Source organism: Palaemon carinicauda, chromosome 13, assembly GCF_036898095.1.
Source record: "Palaemon carinicauda isolate YSFRI2023 chromosome 13, ASM3689809v2, whole genome shotgun sequence".
Taxonomy (NCBI): Eukaryota; Metazoa; Arthropoda; class Malacostraca; order Decapoda; family Palaemonidae; genus Palaemon; species Palaemon carinicauda.
In genome coordinates this window covers 22,863,732-22,871,231 of record NC_090737.1, presented here as the reverse complement: position 1 = coordinate 22,871,231, position 7,500 = coordinate 22,863,732, and the positions used below count along the sequence as shown (strand labels likewise).

Genomic DNA, 7,500 nt, shown 5'->3' with positions numbered 1-7,500 from the left:
ATTATAGGCAACAGTGTTTCGGCATTTCGCGAGTAGACTATTTCCATCTAAGACAGGGCTGGTGATAAAGTAGGATCAATTATTCCAAATACCCCTAGTGCATTCTGAGGAAGAACGTCCCCTATGGTGCTTTGATTTATGGCTAAAACAAGATTCATCAACATGTACCATTGTGCTTGGTCCACCAAGATTGATAGGGTTGCTTTCAAAATGTTTCATGCAAATTTCACGAAAAAAGCTAAACATGTCCATAACTGTAACTTTTGAAACATTCAATAACTGTTCTGTCTGCAAAATACAAAGTCCCTGACACAAGTAGAAGAGTCTTTCTATCCACTTTTATAAAGGAAGCCTTGAGCGATTAAAAAAAAAAATGAATCTCTGCGAATTGATTCGTAGTGCTTATATTGACTGCATTCCTTACCTCGGCACTTTCAGACATATTTGTCGTGAATTGAAGAACGTTTTGTAATTCTGTTCAGCTCTCAAAAGATTCTGCCGCTTCCTCTAGTTAATCCCTGGAGTCTGGTCCTCAACCAGTTTGTTCATAGAAAGAACGGTCCATGTTAGGAGTGGTTTCCTTAAGACTTTCTTTGGTATATGATACTAAAAAGTAAAATGTTACCTCCTAAGACAATAAACAATGGTTTTAAAATCCATAAGAGGAAACAACCTATCAAGTTATATCCTCAAATAAGAAGAAAAAACAACTCGTTTAAGAAACTCGTTAATCGTGTAAGTGTTAAACTATTCAAAAGAAAAAACAAGCTGTCAGAACAACATGAATAATTATCCAAAATAGGAAAAAAAAAACCAGCTCGTTAAAGCAACTAATAGAAATGTTAATTTACGCGAATTTAAGCAGGTAAAGAAAAGCACTCCATAATTTGAGCAAGTAGATATTAGCACTCCTTGTTCCTGCGGGGGTGCTTATCTTTACTTGATCATATATATATATATATATATATATATATATACATATATATATATATATATATATATATATATATATATATATATATATATATATATATATAATATAATGTGTGTATTTATGTATATTTATATATATTTATGTAGATTTATGTATGTATACATGTGTATATATGTATACACATTGTATATTTATGTATATATATATATATATGTATATATATACACACATACACACATACATATAAGAGAAAAAAGCAAGACTGAATCCATGAATTCGTAATTCTCATATGATAGTCTTTATTTTTGTTTATCTTGTAACTATCTGAATGTTTTAATGTAGCAATGTAAGTTTCATGAAGGCCAAACATTTACTAAATTATCCTAAATTCCTTCTTTGAGGCAAAATTAAATGTATACAAGGACAAGAATCGTTTTAATGGTCACATAGTATATTTTTCAATTAAAACCTAAGATTGTGAAAAAGCCTTTGACCTCGGCATTAGGTCATTGATTGCATTCAATTGATGTAAATGTATTGTGATGACTTATGATAAATAATCAGGGTTGTGGTGGCCTGGTGGTAGCGTCCTTACTTGGTGATTGCCAGACTGAGGTTAGAGTCCCACTCAAGCTCGTTAGTTCCTTTGGTCCCGGCAAACTCACCATTCTTGTGAGCTAAGGATGTGAGATTTGGGGAGCTTATAGGTCTATCTGCTGAGCCATCAGCAGGCATTGACTGGTCCATCTTGGTATTAGCTTGGGTGGGGATAGAGCTTGAGTGCTGATCATATGAAATATAGTCAGTCTCTAGGGCATTGTCCTGCTTGATAAAGCAATGTAACTGTCCCTTTCCTCTGCCATTCTTGAGTAGCCTTTAAACCTTTAAACGAATTATCTTTTATTATAAAGGCCACCATTGCCGGGGTTGTAAGAGCCTAGCATGTACAGTTATACGCAGGAATTCCTGGTACGCCTTTCTCTGAGGAAGTGCACCATGTCACCCCTTTAGTGAATGGAGAGTTCCAGTGTGTAGCTGGCCACTGGTGCCATCACTCCCTACAGTTTGTTTGGTTACTCGCCGCGTCGTAGGGGTATGAGAGGGTGCACTGCCTCAGAGCCTGGTGTGCCAAGAATTCCTGTGTCCAACAGTACACCGAAACCGCCTAACCAACAGAATAGTCATAGATATGTATTTATATAGGAAACATCTAGGCCAACGCTTGCTTCATATACATTATAATAATGAGGATATAACTGATAACAGATATGTGTAATAGTTCAAAAACATTTTCAATAATCAATGACTGGTTTTCCCGCTAAATCGTTGTAATAAGTTTCAGCTATAACATTTTCAATAATTAATGACTGTATTTTCCTCCTAGATCTTTGTCGTAGTTTTAGCTAAAACATTTTCAATAATCAATGACTGGATTTTCCCCCTTAATCTTTGTATTAGTTTTAGCTAAAACATTTTCAATAATTAATGACTGGATTTCCCCATAAATCTTTTAGTAGTTTTAGCTAAAACATTTTCAATAATCAATGACTGGATTTTCCCCCTTAATCTTTGTATTAGTTTTAGCTAAAACATTTTTAATAATTAATGACTGGTTTTTTCCTTTAAATCTTTGAACTTTAGTAGTTTTAGCTAAAACATTTTCAGTAATTGATAACTGGATTTCCCCCTAAATCTTTGTAGTAGTTTGAGTTAAAACGTTTTCAATAATTAATGATTCGTTTTTTCCCTCTAAATCTTTGAACTGCAGTAGTTTTAGCTAAAATATTTTCAGTGATTAACTAGATTTTCCCCATAAATCTTTGTAGTAGTTTTAGCTAAATCATTTTCGATAATTAATGACTGGAGTTCCCATAAATCTTTTAGTAGTTTTAGCTAAATCATTTTCGATAATTAATGACTGGAGTTCCCATAAATCTTTTAGTAGTTTTAGCTAAAACATTTTCAATGATTAATGACTGTTTTTTTTCCCCAAATCTTTGAACTGTAGTGATATTAGCTAAAATATTTTCAATAATTAATGACTGGATTTCCCCATAAATCTTTTAGTAGTTTTAGCTAAAACATTTTCAATAATCAATGACTGGTTTTCCCCCAAAATCTTTGAACTAGTAATATTAACTAAAACATTTTCAATAATTAATGACTGGATTTCCCCCTAAATCTTTGTATTAGTTTTAGCTTAAACATTTTCAATAATCATTGACTGGATTTCCCCTTAAATCTTTTAGTAGTTTTAGCTAATATATTTTCAAAAATTAATAGACTTTTTTTTTTTCCCCTAAATCTTTGAACTGTAGTAGTTTTAGCTAAAACATTTTCAGTAATTGAAAACTGGATTTCCCCCTAAATCTTTATAGTAGTTTTAGCTAAAACATTTTCAATAATTAATGAAGTAATATTAGCTAAAACATTTTCAATAATTAATGACTTTATTTTCCCATAAATCTTTTAGTAGTTTTAGCTAAAACATTTTCAATAATTAATGACTGGATTTTCCATAAATATTTTAGTAGTTTTATCAAAAACATTTTCAGTAATTAATGACGGGTTTTTCCCCAAAATCTTTGAACTGTAGTAATATTAACTAAAACATTTTCAATATTTAATAACTGGATTTTCCCCCTAAACAGGCAAAGAGCAAAGAGATGGGCCTATTACAGCTTGTCCAAAGTGGTAAAGCAAGATTGGAACATCTTGCACATAGAACACAAAGGACTAGAAGCAAGATAGTCTTCAGGTCCGTGATTCACAGAAGGAAAGCTGTCTGTAGGTAAGGCTAAATTATTCATTTTGATTTGTAGAAGTTTTTTTTTTTTTTATTGATATATTTACCAGTGTTATTAAAATTTGAATCCTATAAAAGGGTATTCGAAAAATAATCTCTGTAGGTAAGGCTAAATTATTCATTTTGATTTGTAGAAGGTTTTTTTTTTTTTTTATTGATCCATTTACAAGTGTTATTAAAATTTGAATCCTATAAAAGGGTATTCGAAAAATAATCACAGTATATAAAGAATGTAGAGATTAGTTATGAGCACGATAATTTTGAGAGAGAGAGAGAGAGAGAGAGAGAGAGAGAGAGAGAGAGAGAGAGGATATTAAAGAAAAGTAGCTCTCTTAAGGTTAGCTTCTCTTATTTAAGGACTAAATTTAAAAATTCCAATAAAATTTCTTGGAATTGAATATGTTTATTCGACATACAAATCACAATTATATTGTTATTTTCAAATAGTTAAAAATATGAGTAATCGACTTTTTTAATAAGAAAGCCCATTCTGCATAAGAGATGTAGGCAGAAATTTCTCCTTTTATTCCTTTCACTTTCTCTCTCTATTGATGGGATTGTACCAAAAGGACATTCTTCTAATTCTCACGAAATCCTTATGGGTGAGGTTGCTTGGTCATGCCCTATTCTCGCCTTCAGCAAGTTTGAAATCGAACCATATATTTGCGGATTCTAACTGGCCTCTTTAAGACACACAACAATGTTGAATATCCCCGGAGGCATAGCAAACCGAAAATACCTTGCTCAATGCCCTTCTATTAATTCTGTAATAAAGAGGCATTTGTACACTGTTGAAAAATCTCATTAGAAACCGTAAATGCCTGGCAACATTTATTCCAGGATTTTTACCGTTTAAAAAAACGGATATATTGACGTACAGGCGTGATATTACGGTTACCAACCTGTAAAATATAAGGACACAGTATGGTAAAATTACGGTCGCCTGTATTTTACTGAAATACGGCTGAGAACAGTATATTTTTTACTGGTAATTTCCGATTAAAATTACGTTTTTTAACAGTGTATAGCAATTAAAACTTTTTTCTTTTCTTTCAAACCTCTCTAATAACTGTACCGTGATAAGCACTTGATCCATGTTTAAACTCGAACTATGTTCTAGTTTCTTTACTTGTTCACCTATGATTTTACCATGTATACTAAGTAACTTTAGCCTATATATCTTTTATAATGGTTGCCTTTATGATCTATATCCTTACACAACGGAACAATTATTCCTGTTACCCATTCCTTTGGGACTTGTGTGTCATCAACTCATCATTACAAACCATGGGTAGTCATTCAATCATGCATTCAATACCACATAGTTTCATCTTTGTTGTAATGCCATCAACTAGTGTCTCTCCTTTCTTTAATCTCTTAATCTTATTTAAGTCCTTAAAAGTCACTTCCAAAAGCATCATCAGTCTCACACTAACCCTTTCAAGTTTAGCATAACTCATCTCTGCCTCTTCTAGCTTTCACATTTGACAAACCTACAAAGTACTCATTCCATCGAGCCAGGACTGGATTCACGTCGTACATCATCTCTTATTTGCAGAGAGAGAGAGAGAGAGAGAGAGAGAGAGAGAGAGAGAGAGAGAGAGAGAGGATATTAAAGAAAAGTAACTCTTAAGGTTAGCTTCTCTTATTAAAGGACTAAATTTAAAAAATCCAATAAAATTTCTTGGAATTGAATGTGTTTATTCGACATACAAATCACAATTATATTGTTATTTTCAAATAGTTAAAAATATGAGTAATCGACTTTTTTTAATAAGAAAGCCCATTCTGCATAAGAGATGTAGGCAGAAATTTCTCCTTTTATTCCTTTCACTTTCTCTCTCTATTGATGGCGATTGTACCAAAAGGACATTCTTCTAATTCTCACGAAATCCTTATGGGTGAGGTTGCTTGGTCATGCCCTATTCTCGCCTTCAGCAAGTTTGAAATCGAACCATATATTTGCGGATTCTAACTGGCCTCTTTAAGACACACAACAATGTTGAATATCCCCCGGAGGCATAGCAAACCGAAAATAACCTTGCTCAATGCCCTCTTCTATTAATTCTGTAATAAAAGAGGCATTTGTACACTGTTGAAAAATCTCATTAGAAACCGTTAATGCCTGGCAACATTTATTCCAGGATTTTTTACCGTTTTAAAAACGGTTATGTTGACGTAAAAGAGTGATATTACGGTCACCAACCTGTAAAATATAAGAAACAAAGTATGATAAAATTACGGTCGCCTGTATTTTACTGAAATACGGCTGAGAACAGTATATTTTTTACTGGTAATCTCCGATTAAAATTACGTTTTTTTTTGACAGTGTTTAGCAATTAAAACTTTATTCTTTTCTTTCAAGACCTCTAAGTAACTGTACCGTGATCAGCATTTGATCCATGTTTAAACTCGAACTATGTTCTAGTTTCTTTACTTGTTCACCCTATGGGTCTTGCCATGTATACTAAGTAACTTTAGCCTATATATCTTTTATAATGGTTTGCCTTTATGATCTATATTCTTACACAACGGAAAAAATTATTCCTGTTACCCCATTCCGTTGGGACTTGTGTGTCATCAAATCATCATTAACGAAACCATGGGTAGTCATTCAATCATGCATTCAATACCACATAGTTTCATCTTTGTTGTAATGCCATCAACTATTTTTTTTTATAGTGTCTCTCCTTTCTTTAATCTCTTAATCATATTTAAGTCCTCAAAAGTCACTTCCAAAAGCATCCTCAGTCTCTCGCACTAACCCTTTCAAGTTAAGCATCACTCATCTCTGCCTCTTCTAGCTTTCACATTAGACAAACCTACAAAAGTACTCATTCCATCGAGCCAAGACTGGATTCACGTCGTACATCATCTCTTCATTTGCATTTCTTAATTTTGGGATGAAAGTGTTCATTAATTTTTCTCTGTGATCAAATAATATCCAGTTTTACCTTTTTAAAATAGCCTTTTTTCTGCTATCAAGTTCTAAAAGATAAGCACTGGAACTCTTGATAATAGCGGAATACTGTAATAAACGAAAGAAGGTCTCATTTTAAAAGATTAACATTTCTCATTTAAACATAACTTTTTCGCTTCTCATGTTGCGAGGTAGCTGTTAGGCACTACCAGAAGGACAAGGTGAATGTAAGTTTAATTCAACAAGATAACGAGCTCATATACAAGGCAATTGGGGGAAACAAAGGCACAAACATTCAAACAAAAGTGAAACATGCGGATGGCAAGCTTAAACAGGTTCTATTATCAGTGTAAGAGTACAGGGAGAGATGAAATAAAAGGATTAGCATTAGTGTATAAGCGTGTATGAAACACGTGCGATACACTTATGAAACAAAGGCGAGACTAAACGTAGAAAATGCATCTCGTAGTACCGTTGCAAAGAATGTTCTAATAAATCACTAAAATAACGAACTATGTGCAAAGAGAAGGAAAGAGCTCCATATTGACTTTTTTACACGATGCTTGAATATTCTTTACGATGCTCATTATTTATACTGAGAAAGCAAAGATTAAACGCAGGTTCCGTGTAAGTTATGGCTGGAACTTGATTTTGATAATCTTGTATCGTTGTGATTACTGTTGAAGCGATGTTTTATAGAATCGTGAGTAGAATTTTGAAGAGGTACGCTTACAAACATTCTTACACAAATACTCACACTCGCTTGCACATATATGCTTACATACAGTAAGTGTAACATATGTCGTGTATACAGGGAATATATGTATACATATACAGTAT

At 32.9% G+C, this 7,500-nt stretch overlaps 1 long non-coding RNA gene across 1 annotated transcript in view; it reads left to right on the top strand.

Moving 5' to 3' along the window:
* LOC137651905 (uncharacterized) overlaps window positions 1-7,500 on the top strand; it is a 163,716-nt gene that overhangs the window by 38,482 nt on the left and 117,734 nt on the right. The window contains exon 2 of the long non-coding RNA XR_011046127.1: window positions 3,586-3,725. This is a non-coding gene — a long non-coding RNA (uncharacterized lncRNA). The remainder of the gene's footprint in view (window positions 1-3,585; window positions 3,726-7,500) is intronic.